Source organism: Calidris pugnax, unplaced genomic scaffold, assembly GCF_001431845.1.
Source record: "Calidris pugnax isolate Ruff unplaced genomic scaffold, ASM143184v1 scaffold251, whole genome shotgun sequence".
In the NCBI taxonomy this organism is placed as follows: Eukaryota; Metazoa; Chordata; class Aves; order Charadriiformes; family Scolopacidae; genus Calidris; species Calidris pugnax.
The window spans coordinates 126,910-146,752 of NW_015091133.1; the positions used below are offsets into that span (position 1 = coordinate 126,910).

Here is a 19,843-nt window from a genome sequence, read left to right on the forward strand (position 1 = left end):
ACGTATTTAGAAAACAACGTTTAAAATGCTGTAATTTTGGACTATTTATTTTTGTCAACATTGAAAGTAAATATTTGTTTTGTGATAGTAGCTCAAAATTATAATAATTATATATGGTAAATTATATTCATATTTTTTAAGAAACTAGCATTTGTATCTCAAGAAATATTACTTAATTTATCATACTACCTCAGAATAAATTTGGATATAACTCTTTGGCGTTGAATTTATTCGTAGCGAGTTTCTTTCATATTGATTGGTTGACTTGAATCTGTGTTATAACTATATTTTTATTACTCTTTATATCCGTTCTGGAAGATTTTATAATCCGTACTAAAATTTTGATACCAGTTATTTTTAAGAATATTCATACTGCAAAAGAGATTAGAATAATATTTACAAAGCATTACAACTCTTTCAAGGAACAGTATTGCTTTAGGTATAATAAAGATCTTGCTTTTTTTATTCAGTTAAAATGCTTGACCTCTAAATGATAAGTTAAGTCCATATGTCTAATATCACTGTGCAGTAAAAATAAAAATGAAAAGTGAAATTCACTTTTGCTGGATGCAATGCACACCGAGAATGCCAAAAATTAGGGATTGCAGTTGGCTTTAGTATCCTGTTCCACATGGAAGTAATAAGAGTTCAATAAAGTCTGTTCAGTTGGATTAGATTGTTACTTTCCATATTGTTATTCCATCCTTGCTGTGAGGTCTCTCATCATAGGAATAAGGTGAATAAAAGTACATGGGTTATTTTAAAAGTCAACTGTCACAGACACTCCATGGTGATGTTCACCTCAAGGAAAAGGGTACGAATGGAAATGGTGGCTTTCACTCGTGAGCTGTAGGAGTACATTGAACAGTTTTCTTTTTGCATATGAGAGATTAAAACTGGCATTTGGAGAGCATATGAAATAAGATTTATTCTGTTTCAAATACAGAATATTTTAAAGGGGTGCATTATTGTATTAAGTAGTCATTGACTTTGATTTCTCAAACACATAAAACTAAGATCAGGATGAAGTGGTGTAGTTAAAAGTGTGATACGACGTTGCCCTTTCTACTGATGTTCTGTGTATGATCTCGATGGCATTATGAAGTGAGTAGATGTTAGCATAAATTCAATACAGGTACAGTTAATACTTTATTGGGTGGGAGTGTCCATCTGTTTGAGTATGGGAAGGCTCTACAGGGGGATCTGGGCAGGCTGGCTGGATGGGCTGAGGCCAATGGGATGAGGTTCAACAAGTGCCGGGTCCTACACTTGGGTCATAATAACCCCATGGACGCTCTAGGCCTGGGGCAGAGTGGCTGGAGCTTCCTGGTGGAATAGGACCTGGGGGTGTTGGTCGACAGCTGGCTGAATATGAGCCAGCACAGTGCCCAGGTGGCCAAGAAGGCCACCAGCATCCTGCCCTGTTATCAGGAACAGTGTGGCCAGCAGGACTGGGGCAGTGACCGTCCCCCTGGACTGGGCCTTGGTGAGGCCCCACCTCGAGGGCTGTGTCCAGTTTTGGGCCCCTCATGACAGGAAAGACATTGAGGGGCTTGCACAGATATAAAAAGTAACATACTTTCTTTTTTCTTGCAAGATCAGAGCAGTTCTGGTTTAATTGTAGTTTTCTATCTTGGTAGTGCAGTTTATTTTCTTATTGCCCGGTGACTTCTTTGTCCCTGGGCATCTGTGAGGATCTTGTGAGGATGTGACCTCAGTCCTCAGGAGTCCTTCCAGAGGACTCGGTGCATTTCTCAGAGTTGCACAAGGGTTTCAGTCTTCCAAAAGATTAATATTAATCAGATTATAGGTTCAATGAAACAACCTCTTTCTGAGGATTGAGTTACATGATCTTATTTTTATCAATTCTCCAGTTCTGTATCTAAAAATTGGATATAATAATCTTTGTCCGCTTGGATTGGTGGTGATTTAGATTTCCTCCTGCTGCTGCAAAATAAGGCCTAATCTCCAGTAAGTGGTGTAATTTCCTGCGCGTGTGTGACATTAGGAGAAGCTATTAGATGAGCTATTTTTGTGAGAAGCATTTCAGGAAAAGGAAAAGTGGATATGTCTAGGAATGCCTTTCAAAGGTGTAAGAGTTTCACAGCAATTCAATTCTAAAGCAGGTTACCATAGAAAGAATTTGCCAAAGCAAAAAAAAAAAAGGCTTGAACAGCAAGGAAAAAAAAATCAATTATTTTAGCAGGATGAATATTTAAAGTAAAATAGCCCTAAGGCTGATACTGGAGAGGAACTGTCTTAAATAACTGTTATTTTACAGAATCCTGAATAAATTTCATCTTTCCAATATAATGCTTTCAGATTTGAACTGAATAATTTTTCATATTATATGCCTTTAGAAGTTGGGATGTTGAGATATTTCAAACAGTCCCATTATTTCAATTTTTCTAATGGGCTGAAGGTATTCCTTGGATTGGAAGAGATGAAGTATTCACACAACGTAGTCCTTCATTTACTCTCCCATTTAAATTTGCAACTTTCCCTCTTTGAGCTCATCTAGCAGGAATCACAAGCTATAAAAGCCTGGTTTTATAGATCACAACATCAGTTTCACAGAGTCAGAGAATGATCTGGGATTGGAAGGGACCTCTGGAGATCATCCAGTCCAACCCCCTGCCAGAGCAGGGTCACCCAGAGCAGGTCCCACAGGAACGTGTCCAGGGGGGTTTGGAATGTCTTCAGAGAAGGAGACTCCACCACCTCCCTGGGCAGCCTCTGCCAGGGCTCTGCCACCCTCACAGCAAAGAAGTTCCTCCTCATGTTTAGTTAGAATTTCCCATGTTCCAGTTTGTGCCCGTTCCCTCTTGTCCTGTCCCTGGACACCACTGAAAAAAGCCTGGCCCCATCCTCCTGACACCCACCCTTTCAGGATTTACAGGCGTTGGATCAGATCCCCCCTCAGTCTTCTCTTCTCCAGACTAAAAAAACCCAAGTCCCTCAGCCTTGCCTTGTTTCTGTCACTTGGAGTATGATCTAGGAAATCTATAGAATAGAAAGACAGATAAAATAGAATTCTTTATATAGATTATAAAGAAAAGCTGGAATAAACACAGCGAAATAAGTTCAAGGTGGGCCTAAAATGTATAATAACACCATAGAAAGCAAGTGGTGATTTGCAGGAAAAGAAAATCAACTACTAGTGAAACAAGCCAGAACAATGGAAAAGAATGAAGTTGTTTCATAAGTAAGAAGCTGGGAGTAGTGAGGGAAATACCATCAACATAAAGTTGCCAGTCAGTGACTTGAGTCAAAGGTCTATATGAATGGTGCATGAAGATGTTCCCTGTGTTTATAAAATATGAATAAAGGCAGCTCAGCAAACCCCTGATTCCTGATGCAGCATGACCTAGAAGCAATTTTTGCCAGTCTGAAAACTTGCACAGTATTAAAGGCCATCAACGTATTTCCATAAGCAATATGGAAAATAAAAGTGAATAGACAAAATGTTACAAACCCACGATTTTTCCAAGGAAATAATACTGTGTTATTTATCGATAACGACTAAAGTTTATGTACAACAAAAAATGTTAAAAAAGTAAGATTTACTGGCGATACTGAGAAATTCAGTAAAATCAATATTAAAAATGATCTTTCATGTTAGAAATTTGACTTAGGAATTGAATGTGAATCTTTTCTAGAATAACCCTTAGTTTGACAATTAGCATAGCTCAAAGAGCTTGGGTACAGGAATAAACATTGGAAATTTTCTGGGTTTTTATTTTGTAAATAGAAGAACAAGTTTTGTGCCTTGTAACTCCACTGGGTGCTCCCCCCTAGACCTTTGCCCCCCGCTTGCTGCTGGTACTGACTGTGGGGATTTGGTGGCTGGGTTTGTCTGGCAGAGGTGGTATTTTTCTAAAATATAGGGATTTTTCTGAACTTTCGAAAAGGAACCAAAATCTAACAAGCTATGCCTGTTCAGAGAGTAGAGCCTGTACTTTCTCCACACTAACTTTTTAAGGCCAAAATTCTTCTGGATGTTACACCGAAATCTCTTATTACTCCATTATTGAGTCTCTCAATTTGACTCACTATGTGGAACTATCCTAATTTTTATCTCCTCTCGTGTTCTGATACCTACAACTGATAAGAATGTCTTTTTTTATAGCTGTAAGAAATGCAGCACAAGACAAACGGCCTTCTAAGGAGTTTTGTTTAACGTTATTGTGTCATAAAGTCCAATTTACTCGTGAGACTTTATGCTTATTTTAGTTTTGATGGACACAAGGATGGACATTTTAGTTTCTCTAAAACATAAACAGAAAAATCATTATAGCAGCGGCATGTGTTATCAGTTCAGGCTCCAAGAGAGTGTTGTGTTCCTCTAGGTTGGAATAAATTCAGTATTGAGAAAAGAAAAAAATGGTTTAATGAAGTGAATATAGCCAAATATTAAACGGGACACACAGTAATCAGTCTGTACTGTGTAAAACTCCCAAATACATTTCTTAAAACAAGCAAACAACCCCCAAATCCTAAAATAACATTCAAGTTGGAAAATGAAGTGCTCAAAGATGCTGGTGGATTTTTATTAAAATCCGCCCCAAAATGCACTCCCTGAAGTTGTAAACACAGACTGTTTACGTGTGCAATTAGTCCAGTCTCTAGGCAAAACAAAAATCAAAATGTCTTATTCATCCGAGGTTCAGCTTGAAGTCTCTTCAGCTTCTGTGAAATGCTTGATGAGAAGGTCCCTACAGGAGTGGGTGCATGGGATGTCCCAGCCGTGGGGATGCTTGGGCATGCTCTCTCCTCTTGGTTTTGGGGACAATCTGATTCCCTGCATAAGAGGGAACACAAACCGATGTCCTGGCTGCCCTGCCTCCAGGTGGTGTTTCACCCTTCTGATGGCCAATGATTAACTCAAGATTGAATCCCTCCAGTGCTGATTTGGATGTGGGTTTCTACATAGTGAGAATGTGCCCTACCTACTTGGCTTTGGTTCTGTCCTGTCTAAAAATTGTGGGTTGGCATATGCTCTGAGGAGAAGGACTTGGGGGTGTTGGAGGATGAGAAGCTCAGCATGAGTTGGCAATGTGTGCTGGCAGCCCAAAAAGCCCCCTGCATCCTGGGCTGCATCCCCAGCAGGGTGGCCAGCAGCGCCAGGGGGGGATTCTGCCCCTCTGCTCCAGAGAGACCCCACCTGGAGCACTGTGTCCAGCTCTGGAGTTCTCACCACAGGAAGGACATGGACCTGTTGGAACAGGTCCAGAGGAGGCCACAGAGATGCTCCAAGGGCTGGAGCCCCTCTGCTGTGAGGACAGGCTGAGAGAGTTGGGGGTGTTCAGCCTGGAGAAGAGAAGGCTCCAGGGAGACCTTAGAGCCCCTTCCAGTCCCTGAAGGAGCTCCAGGAGAGATGGGGAGGAACTCTTGATCAGGGAGGGGAGCCATAGGACAAGGGGCTTTTTAAAGCTTGGCATTAATTTGTAAACTTTCTGTAGAGCTACTTATTTTCAAGTAATATATTTTGTCACTGGAGCATTTGGGACACCAAAGCTCCTGTCCATTTTCGGCTACACTCTCTGTTCTTCCAGGTGCATCAAACTCCATGTGTCTTCTCGTGTCTAAACTGGTTTCCATGCACCAGTAGGGCAGGTAAAGGGTGCAGCTGAGTACTTTTTTGTTTCTTATGCAAATTCCTGAAGAAAAACAAGGAGTTTAATCCCAGGACAACACAAAGCAGTCAAGTGGCCGAACACACAGAGAATCGTTGTGGTTCAGCGAAATCAAAAGTTTTGGCTACTGAACAAGTTCAGGGTTGGATTCATGTTAATCAGTCGAGTGTATAGCGTTAGGTATGCTCTTAGTTTATTTGCCGAGGACATTTTTTCCACGTTCTGATATTTAATTTGGCATGCAAATGTCCATATGCCTGAGGCTGGACTCCAGCATCACTGTCCTGCTGATGCATCTGTGTTCATTCATTGTGATTTATAACTTTGAACAATGTGTTTGGCCTTCCAGACACTGATTCTGAAAAAAAGACCAAAAAACGTGGGCAGCGAGGCAGAATTAAAGTTTTCTCTCTGCTGTGCACTCCCCTCGTGTTTGCATGTTCATCTTTCTGGCTATTAGAAATTGTTCTTCTAGGGGAAGGAAATGTTTTATGTTTATACTTTCTCTAAGGTACAGTTTACATTTACAGTTTTAATTCAGACTGCTTTGATTGGAATCACATTGTGGTTGTAACATTACATTTCTGATAGCCCACGGAGCTGGTAGAAATGAGAAGGTTTTACTTGAGGAGGGCAAAAAACCTTCTGTGGGTTGCATATCCTATGTTTTCTGGTCTGTGATGTGGTGATAGTTTCCCATTTTTATCTCTAATACCGTATTAGAGCGTGGTAACATCAGCATTTTTAACTGGTGTGTGAGCATAACTAATGATGATTTAGGAGGACATCAAAACGATGAACTTTCCTATAGCAATTTTGGGTAAAGCTGTTACTGAGCAGGCCTTTATATTATACCATGTCAAATTGCCAACTCGTTGCTTAATTCAAATTAATATATATAAAAAAACCCACCATAAATCCCTTCCATTTGAATAGGCTTCACAGTGCTTTGAAACTCTGACTCCTGTCTGATAAAGACGATCTGTGGCAGGACTCTAGAACAAGGCAACTCTGCAAAGCTCAAGGATAAAAAAGCTCAAGGATATTTATCATCTTTTCTGCTTGAAAACCTAACAATACCGTGTTTAACTTGCTTTATTTTGTTTGGCATTATCTTTTCTTCCGAATGAGTTATGAGTTGCTTTAGAACTCCAAGTAAGTGGAGCTCTGAACGGCAATTGAGGCTGGTGTGCCCAGGAGTCCCCCGTAAAAGTGTGGTGATGGCTTTTCTTCCAATTTCCACTGCTTTAGAGCTATAAAAACCTTCTTGGGTGGTTGAAGTCTCTCGCCCGTTGGCATCGTTTCTCAAAACACTTCAGTGGGTTGCTGGAACCATTTATTAGCCACAGGTAAAACAATTTAATATGTACCAAGGCACCCTGGCAGGCCAGGGCAAAGAATAAGGTGGAGTTTTCTGGTTGCACAATATGTCAGATCTATTTCTTTGGAGCAGCCCCTCAGTAGCTCGTTTTATTTCCTCAAAAATTTACTTTAGTGGGTTGGCTTGGAGTTGTAAAGCGTTGATTGAGGGAGGCTATCCTCCTCCTCTGCTCTGTCCTGGTGAGGCCCCATCTGGAGCACTGGGTCCAGTTCTGGGCACCCAGTTCAAGAAGGACAGGGAACTGCAGGAGTTATACTGCCTAAAAAAAAAAGCCCTAGTCTGGCAGCTTGTGCTGCGTCCTCGAGAAGGGAAGTGTCTGCTCTCCCTGGGGACACACACAGCTTGTCAGTGCCCAAGTGTCTGGATTCAGGTCTGAAATCTGGACATAGGATTGTAGGACAAGTTGTGACAGTGCTGGGTTTCTTTATGATAGACAGGCACAGAGGAAGAAATTTTGGAATAGTCTTTTTTTGTCCCAATAGTCCTTTTGAGTGGAATGACAAAACGAGGGGGAATAGTTTTGAACTGAAAGAGGGGAGACTGAGATGAGATCTCAGGGAGAACTTCTTTGCTGTGAGGGTGGTGAGAGCCTGGCCCAGGTTGCCCAGAGAAGCTGTGGCTGCCCCATCCCTGGAGGGGTTCAAGGCCCAGAGAAGCTGTGGCTGCCCCATCCCTGGAGGGGTTCAAGGCCAGGGGTTCAAGGCCCCCTGGAGGGGTTCAAGGCTTGGAGCAACCTGGTCTGGTGGGAAGTGTCCCACCAGGGCAGGGGGGTGGAACTCGATGGTCCTTGAGGTCCCTCCCAGCCCAAACCATTCTATGATTGAATCGTAGAATCGCCCAGGTTGGAAGGGACCTACCTCTAAGATCATCTGGTCCAACCATAGCGGGAAGATGGTCATTGCTGTAATGTGAGGATGTAGTAGTTAAAAAGCTACAATTAAAAAGCTATGAAATTGAAATAGATTAAGAATTCCTGAGGAGCAGATGTAAACCCAGATTTGGTTCCTGAGAAAAAGAAAATTGCAAACCTCCGTCAATTACGTGAGAAGAATAACAACCCTGGGAGAGAGCCCTGACATGTCCCTGTGTTCTATGGCCTCATCTGGGACGGTGCTGGAGAAAGGTCTGTTAAATACCGTGACACCGGCGTAAGGGAATGAACATGAGTTTCTCTCCTGGTTGCAGATGTGATTCATGTACATAGGCGGTGCCGTGGATGCTTTGTGCAGTTGGGTTTTGAAACAGCAGGGTTTTGAAAGGCAGCTTTATGGAAAGAGCAACAGCAGTGGGGTCATCCTCCATCTACCTCCTGCTGGAAATGTTTGTTGCTGTTACAGAATCACAGAATTGTCCAGGTTGGAAGGGACCAAAGTATCAAGTCCAACCATCAACCTAACTCTAATAAAAACCATCACTAAACCATGCCACTAAGCTCTATGTCATCCCATCTTCTAAATACCTCCAGGGATGGTGCCTCAACCACTTCCCTGGGCAGCCCATTCCAATGCTTAATAGCCCTTTTACTGACTTAGAAAAACATGCTGATCAGGGAACATCTAAGCAGGAAAAAGAAAAGAAAAAAAAAGGTTGTAGGCACACAGAGCGCAAATTGTTCTGCTGATTTCATGAGGATCAAAAATCGATGAGGATTCATGCTGGACATGACTGGCTGTGAGGACAGGCTGAGAGAGTTGGGGGTGTTCAACCTGGAGAAGAGAAGGCTCCAGGGAGACCTTAGAGTCCCTTCCAGTCCCTGAAGGAGCTCCAGGAGAGATGGGGAGGAACTCTTGATCAGGGAGGGGAGCCATAGGACAAGGGGCTTTTTAAAGCTTGGTGTTAATTTGTAAACTTTCTGTAGAGCTACTGATTTTCAAGTAATATGTTGAATAAATACTTTTGTCACTGGAACATTTGGAACACCAAAGCTCCTGTCCATTTTCGGCTACACTCTCTGTTCCATTAATTTGTAAACTTTCTGTAGAGCTACTTATTTTCAAGTAATATATTTTGTCACTGGAGCATTTGGGACACCAAAGCTCCTGTCCATTTTCGGCTACACTCTCTGTTCTTCCAGGTACATCAAACTCCATGTGTCTTCTCGTGTCTAAACTGGTTTCCATGCACCAGTAGGGCAGGTAAAGGGTGCAGCTGAGTACTTTTTTGTTTCTTATGCAAATTCCTGAAGAAAAACAAGGAGTTTAATCCCAGGACAACACAAAGCAGTCAAGTGGCCGAACACACAGAGAATCGTTGTGGTTCAGCGAAATCAAAAGTTTTGGCTACTGAACAAGTTCAGGGTTGGATTCATGTTAATCAGTCGAGTGTATAGCGTTAGGTATGCTCTTAGTTTATTTGCCGAGGACATTTTTTCCACGTTCTGATATTTAATTTGGCATGCAAATGTCCATATGCCTGAGGCTGGACTCCAGCATCACTGTCCTGCTGATGCATCTGTGTTCATTCATTGTGATTTATAACTTTGAACAATGTGTTTGGCCTTCCAGACACTGATTCTGAAAAAAAGACCAAAAAACGTGGGCAGCGAGGCAGAATTAAAGTTTTCTCTCTGCTGTGCACTCCCCTCATGTTTGCATGTTCATCTTTCTGGCTATTAGAAATTGTTCTTCTAGGGGAAGGAAATGTTTTATGTTTATACTTTCTCTAAGGTACAGTTTACATTTACAGTTTTAATTCAGATTGCTTTGATTGGAATCACATTGTGGTTGTAACATTACATTTCTGATAGCCCACGGAGCTGGTAGAAATGAGAAGGTTTTACTTGAGGAGGGCAAAAAACCTTCTGTGGGTTGCATATTCTATGTTTTCTGGTCTGTGATGTGGTGATAGTTTCCCACTTTTATCTCTAATACCGTATTAGAGTGTGGTAAGATCAGCATTTTTAACTGGTGTGTGAGCATAACTAATGATGATTTAGGAGGACATCAAAACGATGAACTTTCCTATAGCAATTTTGGGTAAAGCTGTTACTGAGCACGCCTTTATATTATACCATGTCAAATTGCCAACTCGTTGCTTAATTCAAATTAATATATATAAAAAAACCCACCATAAATCCCTTCCATTTGAATAGGCTTCACAGTGCTTTGAAACTCTGACTCCTGTCTGATAAAGACGATCTGTGGCAGGACTCTAGAACAAGGCAACTCTGCAAAGCTCAAGGATAAAAAAGCTCAAGGATATTTATCATCTTTTCTGCTTGAAAACCTAACAATACCGTGTTTAACTTGCTTTATTTTGTTTGGCATTATCTTTTCTTCCGAATGAGTTATGAGTTGCTTTAGAACTCCAAGTAAGTGGAGCTCTGAACGGCAATTGAGGCTGGTGTGCCCAGGAGTCCCCCGTAAAAGTGTGGTGATGGCTTTTCTTCCAATTTCCACTGCTTTAGAGCTATAAAAACCTTCTTGGGTGGTTGAAGTCTCTCGCCCGTTGGCATCGTTTCTCAAAACACTTCAGTGGGTTGCTGGAACCATTTATTAGCCACAGGTAAAACAATTTAATATGTACCAAGGCACCCTGGCAGGCCAGGGCAAAGAATAAGGTGGAGTTTTCTGGTTGCACAATATGTCAGATCTATTTCTTTGGAGCAGCCCCTCAGTAGCTCGTTTTATTTCCTCAAAAATTTACTTTAGTGGGTTGGCTTGGAGTTGTAAAGCGTTGATTGAGGGAGGCTATCCTCCTCCTCTGCTCTGTCCTGGTGAGGCCCCATCTGGAGCACTGGGTCCAGTTCTGGGCACCCAGTTCAAGAAGGACAGGGAACTGCAGGAGTTATACTGCCTAAAAAAAAAAGCCCTAGTCTGGCAGCTTGTGCTGCGTCCTCGAGAAGGGAAGTGTCTGCTCTCCCTGGGGACACACACAGCTTGTCAGTGCCCAAGTGTCTGGATTCAGGTCTGAAATCTGGACATAGGATTGTAGGACAAGTTGTGACAGTGCTGGGTTTCTTTATGATAGACAGGCACAGAGGAAGAAATTTTGGAATAGTCTTTTTTTGTCCCAATAGTCCTTTTGAGTGGAATGACAAAACGAGGGGGAATAGTTTTGAACTGAAAGAGGGGAGACTGAGATGAGATCTCAGGGAGAACTTCTTTGCTGTGAGGGTGGTGAGAGCCTGGCCCAGGTTGCCCAGAGAAGCTGTGGCTGCCCCATCCCTGGAGGGGTTCAAGGCCCAGAGAAGCTGTGGCTGCCCCATCCCTGGAGGGGTTCAAGGCCAGGGGTTCAAGGCCCCCTGGAGGGGTTCAAGGCTTGGAGCAACCTGGTCTGGTGGGAAGTGTCCCACCAGGGCAGGGGGGTGGAACTCGATGGTCCTTGAGGTCCCTCCCAGCCCAAACCATTCTATGATTGAATCGTAGAATCGCCCAGGTTGGAAGGGACCTACCTCTAAGATCATCTGGTCCAACCATAGCGGGAAGATGGTCATTGCTGTAATGTGAGGATGTAGTAGTTAAAAAGCTACAATTAAAAAGCTATGAAATTGAAATAGATTAAGAATTCCTGAGGAGCAGATGTAAACCCAGATTTGGTTCCTGAGAAAAAGAAAATTGCAAACCTCCGTCAATTACGTGAGAAGAATAACAACCCTGGGAGAGAGCCCTGACATGTCCCTGTGTTCTGTGGCCTCATCTGGGACGGTGCTGGAGAAAGGTCTGTTAAATACCGTGACACCGGCGTAAGGGAATGAACATGAGTTTCTCTCCTGGTTGCAGATGTGATTCATGTACATAGGCGGTGCCGTGGATGCTTTGTGCAGTTGGGTTTTGAAACAGCAGGGTTTTGAAAGGCAGCTTTATGGAAAGAGCAACAGCAGTGGGGTCATCCTCCATCTACCTCCTGCTGGAAATGTTTGTTGCTGTTACAGAATCACAGAATTGTCCAGGTTGGAAGGGACCAAAGTATCAAGTCCAACCATCAACCTAACTCTAATAAAAACCATCACTAAACCATGCCACTAAGCTCTATGTCATCCCATCTTCTAAATACCTCCAGGGATGGTGCCTCAACCACTTCCCTGGGCAGCCCATTCCAATGCTTAATAGCCCTTTTACTGACTTAGAAAAACATGCTGATCAGGGAACATCTAAGCAGGAAAAAGAAAAGAAAAAAAAAGGTTGTAGGCACACAGAGCGCAAATTGTTCTGCTGATTTCATGAGGATCAAAAATCGATGAGGATTCATGCTGGACATGACTGAGTGAGGGAGGAAGCTCTGCTTCCACCATACCGAAGCCTGAAGCGGTCATTTTATAAAACACCCTTCAGAATTTAAAAAAGTTTCCTACAAAGAGCCAAAACCATCTTTTATTAATCTATATATGTAAGTTTCTGACTCTGGAAAAGTCGATCCGTGTAGCTGGAATCGTTCCTAAGATCCATTGGCTTGGAAATATGATTTTGCTCTGTGTCACCACTGAGTAAGTGCCCTTTGTCCGTGTTATGGCAAGTGGAGTTTTGATCACCCAACTGCCTTCTGCTGAAGCACCGAGCGTGAACAAATGATGGGCAGTGCAGTAACTTTGACGTCTGAAAAGTGTAAGTATCCTCTTGGATGGAAGTCAGAAGTGGGGGCAGAAGAGTTTCACTCTCTCCCATCATTCAGTGAAAAAGTACCGTTTCTACTGTACATTTTAAAGAAACTGCTATCCTACATTTGAACTAATGCAGGTTAGGAAGGAATGGAAATAAAACGTGGCTTTCTGCTCAAGGTAAAATCAAAAAAACCACCTGACACTCTGGCAGGGAGGTAGTAGCAAATGCAATGGATATTGGAGATATATCTGGATATATCTATCTATCTATATAGGAGGTATATCTGGAGATACACCCTCTCCCTCCCCACGTGTCTCTGGCACCATCCACTCAGCTCCACATCACCCAGGGTGAAAACCTCAGCCCAGGCGATGAAGTCAGTGGAATTAAGATTTCATTCCGAATACCTCTTTTTTTACTATTCCACTTCTTTTACAAGTCAGTGCATGAGAGGGATGGTTGGCCCTAACTGTCACCTGCTTTTTTTCTTTTAACTGATTGCACATGTGTAGAATTGGAAAGCTCAAAACTGTAGTTTTGCTGCAAAAACTGTGGTGCTCTGCGGTTTATTCTTTTTTTCTACCTTCTTTTGTTCAACCAACAGCATTAGTTGTACTGCGCATCGATGAGTAACCTTGCAATAAGTAAATCCCTGGAAAGTGCAGTCTTTGAGCAAAGAAAACACCAAGAATGTACTCTAATATTACAGTGTTATGAATAATATCAGTGATGTATTATTAAAAAAAATGAATGTCACCAGGTCTTCTAGAAAGGGACTCTCTCATGTTTTTGCTCTCTCTAGTTTTGTTGATTTCGGCAATATTATATCAGAATCTCATATGGCTTTGTACTTTATATTGCATGAATAACCAGAGCTTGTTCTATTTTTAGGAGAGATAAATGAAGCTATTTAGCAGCCAGCTGTTGAGCAAACTTGTAACTTGGACACGCTTATTTTAAGCTATATTAGTCAAAACCTTGGGCATTTTTTGAGAGGACTCGAATTTCCTCAACTCAATGATTCAGTTCAAACTTGCACCCGTGCCACATCAAAAGGCAAAAAATCATAATTTTCTATTAGTCCTTCAGAAATTAATGTTAACTATTAGATGTGTGTCTTGCCTTGCTGGAAGTTGTGCAGTGCATTTACGGACACCCCACAACCCTCTGAAAAATAAGCCACGGTTACGGTGGGTCTGTCATGGAGAAACAGAAAATGTCTTTTTTTTTTAAAAAAAAACTTTGATCTTAAAAGCCATTTGTGAGACTATGCAGGTTCCCTTTCTTCAGTCCTTCTCATACATAGCTTTCTCTTCTGCTTTTTTATTTCTATGGTACATGTAATTAGACTAAGAAGTCTGTATTTTGTTACCTAAATATATGATCTGACTTGAAAAAATCAGTTCTGAAATTTACTGAAACATTCCTGCTGGCTTCTTTCTCTTAGAACTTCTCATTCGTGAAAACCAGTATGAAAAGATTCGAAGTATCTCCTAGTTCTTCCCTTTAAAGTTGATATTCCATAAATCATCTGCCTAAGAAACAAGAGGAAAAGGAAATAATCCCAGTGATGCTTTTTCATAGGAAATTGCTGAAAGAAAGAGGGGAGAAGCATCACGATTTAATGCCAGGGACGTTGGTAACTGGTATTGATCAGTCTGTATTGAAGTTTTCTATTCAAGGGTAATTGAACCTCTGAGATCAACAGGTCGTTAGTTAACTTTGCAGAGCCAGCATTTCCAAACTCTGTAAAGAAGCTTTTCTAGACTCACTGGAACCTTTAGCAAGGTACCTTTTGAGAGAGGTCAGGTTTTTATGTGGAGGTTTTGAGCTTTCAACTGTGTGACTGAAAATGAGTTAGGTTTTGTGTGTGTATATGCCCCATTTATTTACTGGTTTTAGAATATCTGTTAAATTTAGAGTGCTTTAAAAATAAGGAAACAAGAAATCATGTGGTTTAAAATGTTTTTTTAAAATGGATTGTAGTTTTGGGAGTAACTTGTTTCCTCTGAGAGAGCAGCACGTTCATGGTTAAGAGCGGTGCATTTCATGGTTCACAAATTAAATGGTCAAATTTAGTTTCTCAGGGACAGAGATTGATATTTGGCTTGCACAAGTATTATGCTAACGGGTACAGAAATCTATTATGCTTATATGGCGAGAATTTCTTTTGAAATAAGAATAAAATTAACGTTTGGAATAAAAATGACTTTTAATTTCCTTCCCTCTGATTTATTTCCCCATCTATGGGCTGAACTTGCCCCAGAGCAAGCATTAATAATGTGAAAAAGGATAGCCAAGAGTTATTGCAAACTGGGTTTCAGGCATCTTTTTTTCAGGCATGAAAAATTCCATTTTCGTACGTCGGGGATGTGCACTTTTTAGTGACTTAACTTGTAGAAAGTCGTCTGACTTGAGTGATTAGGTGAGTATGTAATTTGGGCCACCTGTGGTTAAAAATACTGCATTTCCAGGAATTGATTTAGTTAAAAGATGCAGACGTAATAATCTACCATGCACATAACATTTGTTGGACTGTGGAATACTAGACAGTGGAATACACTCTAGGTGGCATAATAAAATTAGCTGCTGGTAATTTCGAGGAAAATACAACATATTAGTTTTAAACTGTGATACAGAATTATAGTGATACATTCTGGAATTGTTCTGTGAAAACTGTTGAAACTTCATATTGCAAAAGTGAATTTCTGGTCTGAGTTGTGGGAGTAAGTGTTACTATTTGAATTAAAGAAGAAAGAAAAATCTGCTATTGAAACTTGTGTTCCAGTGCTAGTGACTGGCACTATGATCAGAATAAAATGTACTTCTAAGCATAAAACATATATTGCAAAAGAAAATCTCTTCACTAATATGACTGCAGCCCGGTAGTTAAATAAAATTAAAGAATATCTTAAATAAGGCAGTTCTACAGATCTGTCTTAAAGATCATCGAGTTCCAGCCTCTCCCCTGGGCAGGGACACCTCCCACCAGACCAGGTTGCTCCAAGCCCCCTCCAGCCTGACCTTGAACCCCTCCAGGGATGGGGGAGGCTTCTCTGGGCAACCTGGGCCAGGCTCTCACCACCCTCACAGCAAAGAAGTTCTTCCTGAGATCTCATCTCAATCTCCCCTCTTTCAGTTTAAAACTGTTCCCTCTCATCCTATGGCTCCCCTCCCTGATCCAGAGTCCCTCCCCATCTCTCCTGGAGCCCCTTGAGGGACTGGAAGGGGCTCTAAGGTCTCCCCGGAGCCTTCTCTTCTCCAGGCTGAACCCCCCCAACTCTCTCAGCCTGTCCTCACAGCAGAGGGGCTCCAGCCCTCTGAGGATCATCTTGGCCTCCTCTGAACTCCTTCCAACAGGTCCGTGTCCTTCCTGTGCTGGAGCTGCAGCTCTCTAGGAGATGATTAACAGATCTCCAGGGTATTTTCACAGCCTTGGCCACTCTTCCTACCATTTTTGCCAGCCTTGGGGATGGGCATGGGAGGCAAATAACGGCTCTTTATTAACAGAGAGATAAATCATCTTGTTCTCTGTGCTTATGGGTTTTAAATTATCATGTATTTAAATTCAAAGGTGTTATGCTAGCAGAAGGCATGAACATTTGCCACCTCTGTCATGCAACGCCTGGGACAGTGCCTACCATAGCGAAGAGTGTTAATTAGGGAAAGCAGGGCAACGAGGGCTCAGAACCGTCTCAGTTCTCACAGTAAATCCACAGCTGTTATTTTAGGCAGATTTCATATCGTGAAAGCCTTTTGCAAAAGGTTGTCCAGTTCTCTCATAACCCCACAATCCTGATGTCAGCAACTACGCAAGCAGGCTTTGGAGTTTGCTTTGCACTTCCCCAGATACAATGCAAACAGATAGCTAATGACTGGGTAAATACAATGGGGATGTACTTTGTGCACTGTGTGCTCTGAGCTCGAGTGTTTTGGTCTCTATTTTGTTTGCCTATTTTTATATTCTTTCCCAAGCACATTTGGTCATGATGGAATATTACAGAGTCCCGAGTACAGTGCAGAGGGATAACACAAGGAATGTATTGTGCTCACTCTTTTTAAATCTGAAATTCTTGCCTACGCCAATTATTTTTGGCTTTTATTCTTTTGGACTAATATAGTATGAACAGGGGTTATGTGTTATGATTCTTTAGCACAAGAGCGTTCATTCAAAGGAAAAAAAAAAAAGAAAAAAAAATCAGACACAAATGTATCTGTCAGACTTTGGCATTATCCGTTTTCTTTGCCTAGCTTTTAAACTTATTTTTTAAATTAAAATCCCCAAGAAGATTGAATATGTGAAAGAAATGACAGTGAGAGCTGAGGAGAAAGTCATTACCTGAAAACTACTACCATTTGTGGTGTTAACCCCCAAGGATTACATTTGAGTCATGTAAGGTATACGATTTAAAATACCACGAAAGCAAACCTTTGAAAGCAAAGTCTTTAAAACCAGGCTGATCTCGGACCTGACACAGCCCAGTTTGACATTCATTGCCTTTGCTGGAGGTCCCTGTCTCTCCCTGACCTGCAGCTCGTTGCCCAGTAGGATTCCCAGCTTCTTTTCCAGAGAGCTGCTTCCCAGCTTGCTCTTTTCCAGCTTGCACTGGTGGACGGGGAGCTTGGAGCCTGGGTGCAGGACTTGTTGGTTCTTCACGAGGTGCTTGTCAATGCATTCCCCCACCAAGGTTGTTGACAAAAGTGTTGATGAATGTTGTGATCCCCGAGGAACATGTCTAGTAACCAGCTGCCAATTGGATTTTCTGCTGATCACCACCCTTTGGTTGGACTGATCCAACCAATTTTCCACCCATGCTCACTTTCAACCTAGGTTTCACCAGTTTGGCTAAAGGGAGGCTATGGGAGGCTGTTGATGACCTTGTTGAAGTCCTAGTAAAACAGTATCTGCTCTTCTCCCCTTGTCCATTAAATGAAAAGTCTCATCTTAGAAGGCAGGCAGGTTGATCAGGAAAGATTTGCCCTTCTTAAATTTATGGTGGCTGTTCCTAAACAACTTGTGGTCCTTGGTGTTCTTGGACACGGCATTGAGGATGGCTTGCTTTGTCTTTCTAGGAGCTTGAGGTTGGGCTGACTGGCTGACAGCTGCAGAATCATGTTTCTATAGATCCTTCTTCTTGTCCTGCCTAAAAATGTGAATTAATTATGTTGCTATGCAGATCCCTTATCAAATCATAGAATGGTTTGGGTTGGAAGGGACCTTAAAGATCATCAAGTTCCTAGCATCACTTCCCTGCTGTGTCATGTTCCTGCAGTCGTTCTGGATTTGAGGAAGAAACAGCTACTGCAGATCTTTCTCTGATTTAAAAAAAAAAAAAAAAGCAAAAAATCAACCCAGTGCCAGCCAACTGATTTAATTTAAAGGTCGTGCTGGGTTTTGTTCATCCAGTGCCCAGTGGCTGAATGGCAGGGACTGGCAGAAGCGCATTGCTTAGTCTGTTCTTACATAACTAATTTTCCTAATTAATTTAGAATATTATGGAAGAAAGAAAGGAAAACTAATGATAGCATTTCTGCAAAAGCAAACCTCCCAGTGCCTAGCAGTTATTGTGTCAATATGAAAAGCTGCAGTGCCCACGTGAGACCGGAATGCTTTAGCTCCATATTGTGTGAAGGTCTCTCACTGCCTGAATCACCTCTCCTCTGGTCTGTCAAGCCCAGTCAGCATCAAAACGGGTCACTTTGGGCTTTGTTTGTTAATTCTCCTGATGTACTTTCAAGTTCAAGCAGCGACAGTTTGAGATATTTGGAAAAGATAAGCCAAATGAATATTTCATTGGTTTTGAGAGAAGGAGGAAGGTATTTATTTTGGAAGCCCCGTGAGCTCTGTATCCTGAAGGGATGCAGGGTCTTCAGCATCAGGTTTCTCTGAAGGCTTTTTTGCCTTGCGTTGCGTTCCTTTCCAACAGCTGGAGTTGGAAAAGCTCAGAAAGTGGACAAATGGAAAAACTCTGAAAAAAACCAGGAAAATTTTCTCTCCTAGATTCCTGTTATGTATTTCGTTGGCTGATTTAGATAAAACTCAGCTTTGGTTTGGAAAGTCTGGAAGCCCATGATGTGTTTGTGTGAGAATATCTGGGGTTCCTTCTACCTGTTTCTCTTGATCAGTGTTGACAAATGGCTTTCACTCTGTCCCTTGGTTTTTGCTGTCAAATAGTTTCTGTGGAGTTGTAGCATTTGAATCTCTTTTATGTTTGGGATTAATGCAGGCTCTCTGGGTGAAACATTAATGCTCCCTCTTTATGGGGCAATGGAGTAGATGTTTTAAAGAACGCTTTGGATCTCTGCACTCAAGTTATATGGCAATGTTACAGAGTTAAAAAAATTGCTTTTATTTTGTTTTATTACTTTTTGTTTTTAATGTACGTTTCCTATTTTCATTCTTGCCTTTTCTCAGATTCAGCACCATCCCATCATTTTAGCAGCTCTGTCAAATATTTTTGGAAGGGAAGCAATCGTATGGTCTCATTTACAAGGAAATATTTCTAAATACACTACATATATATATCTTTACAGATAAATATATATATATATGCTTGAATGTGAATGTTCTCCAAAGGCAAACTTCTGTAATTGAATATTAGCTGCATCTGTAACTGAATATTAGCGGATAGTTTAAAGTTCTATTGTGGATGGTCAGTTTCTCAATACAAACTACTTTGTCAGAGTTTTAATCGATTAAGGTCAAATTTGTCTCATCTAAACTTTTTTTTTTTTTTTCCTACCAGATGAAACAGATTTTTATGGAGAACAGCTGACCCTTTTCTAAAATAGATTGATGTATGCAGAGGGTGTATAATCTCTGCTGTGTTTTATATTTCCTGTCTAAAGAACTTCGATGCTGGGTTAGTTAGGATGCCCGAGTAAAGCTGAAGTTGGGGAGAAGTTCCACCTTTAGAGGGGAGAAATAACAAACAGCTGAAGCAAATAAAGAGCACAGAACAAACCGCATCATTCGCAAAAGACAATTTACAGATTTTGTTGTCTGGTGGTGAAAATTTCTCATTTTGAGTAAGAAGTGCTAATGTCATCCATTCAGACAATTCATAAACATTTAAAAGGCAGCACATTGGTTTCAGAAGTGTTTTGCTCAGTTTTATTGTTGAAGGGAGACACAGTAATAGGAAATTATTGGTAATTAGCACTGGGAGACACTCAGGTTTGTCAATTTAGAGTCAAACGGTTTATCTCCAGAGTAGATATTTGTTGCTGAATAAAGGAGGACTATTGCGCTATTTCAAAGGAGGGTATTCTCAATATTTTTAATG

General features: G+C 41.5%; 1 protein-coding gene across 1 annotated transcript in view; it reads left to right on the plus strand.

Moving 5' to 3' along the window:
• The window catches only part of BCKDHB (branched chain keto acid dehydrogenase E1, beta polypeptide), a 120,725-nt gene that overhangs the window by 74,751 nt on the left and 26,131 nt on the right, over positions 1-19,843 (plus strand). The gene's annotated exons all lie outside the window — the stretch shown is intronic.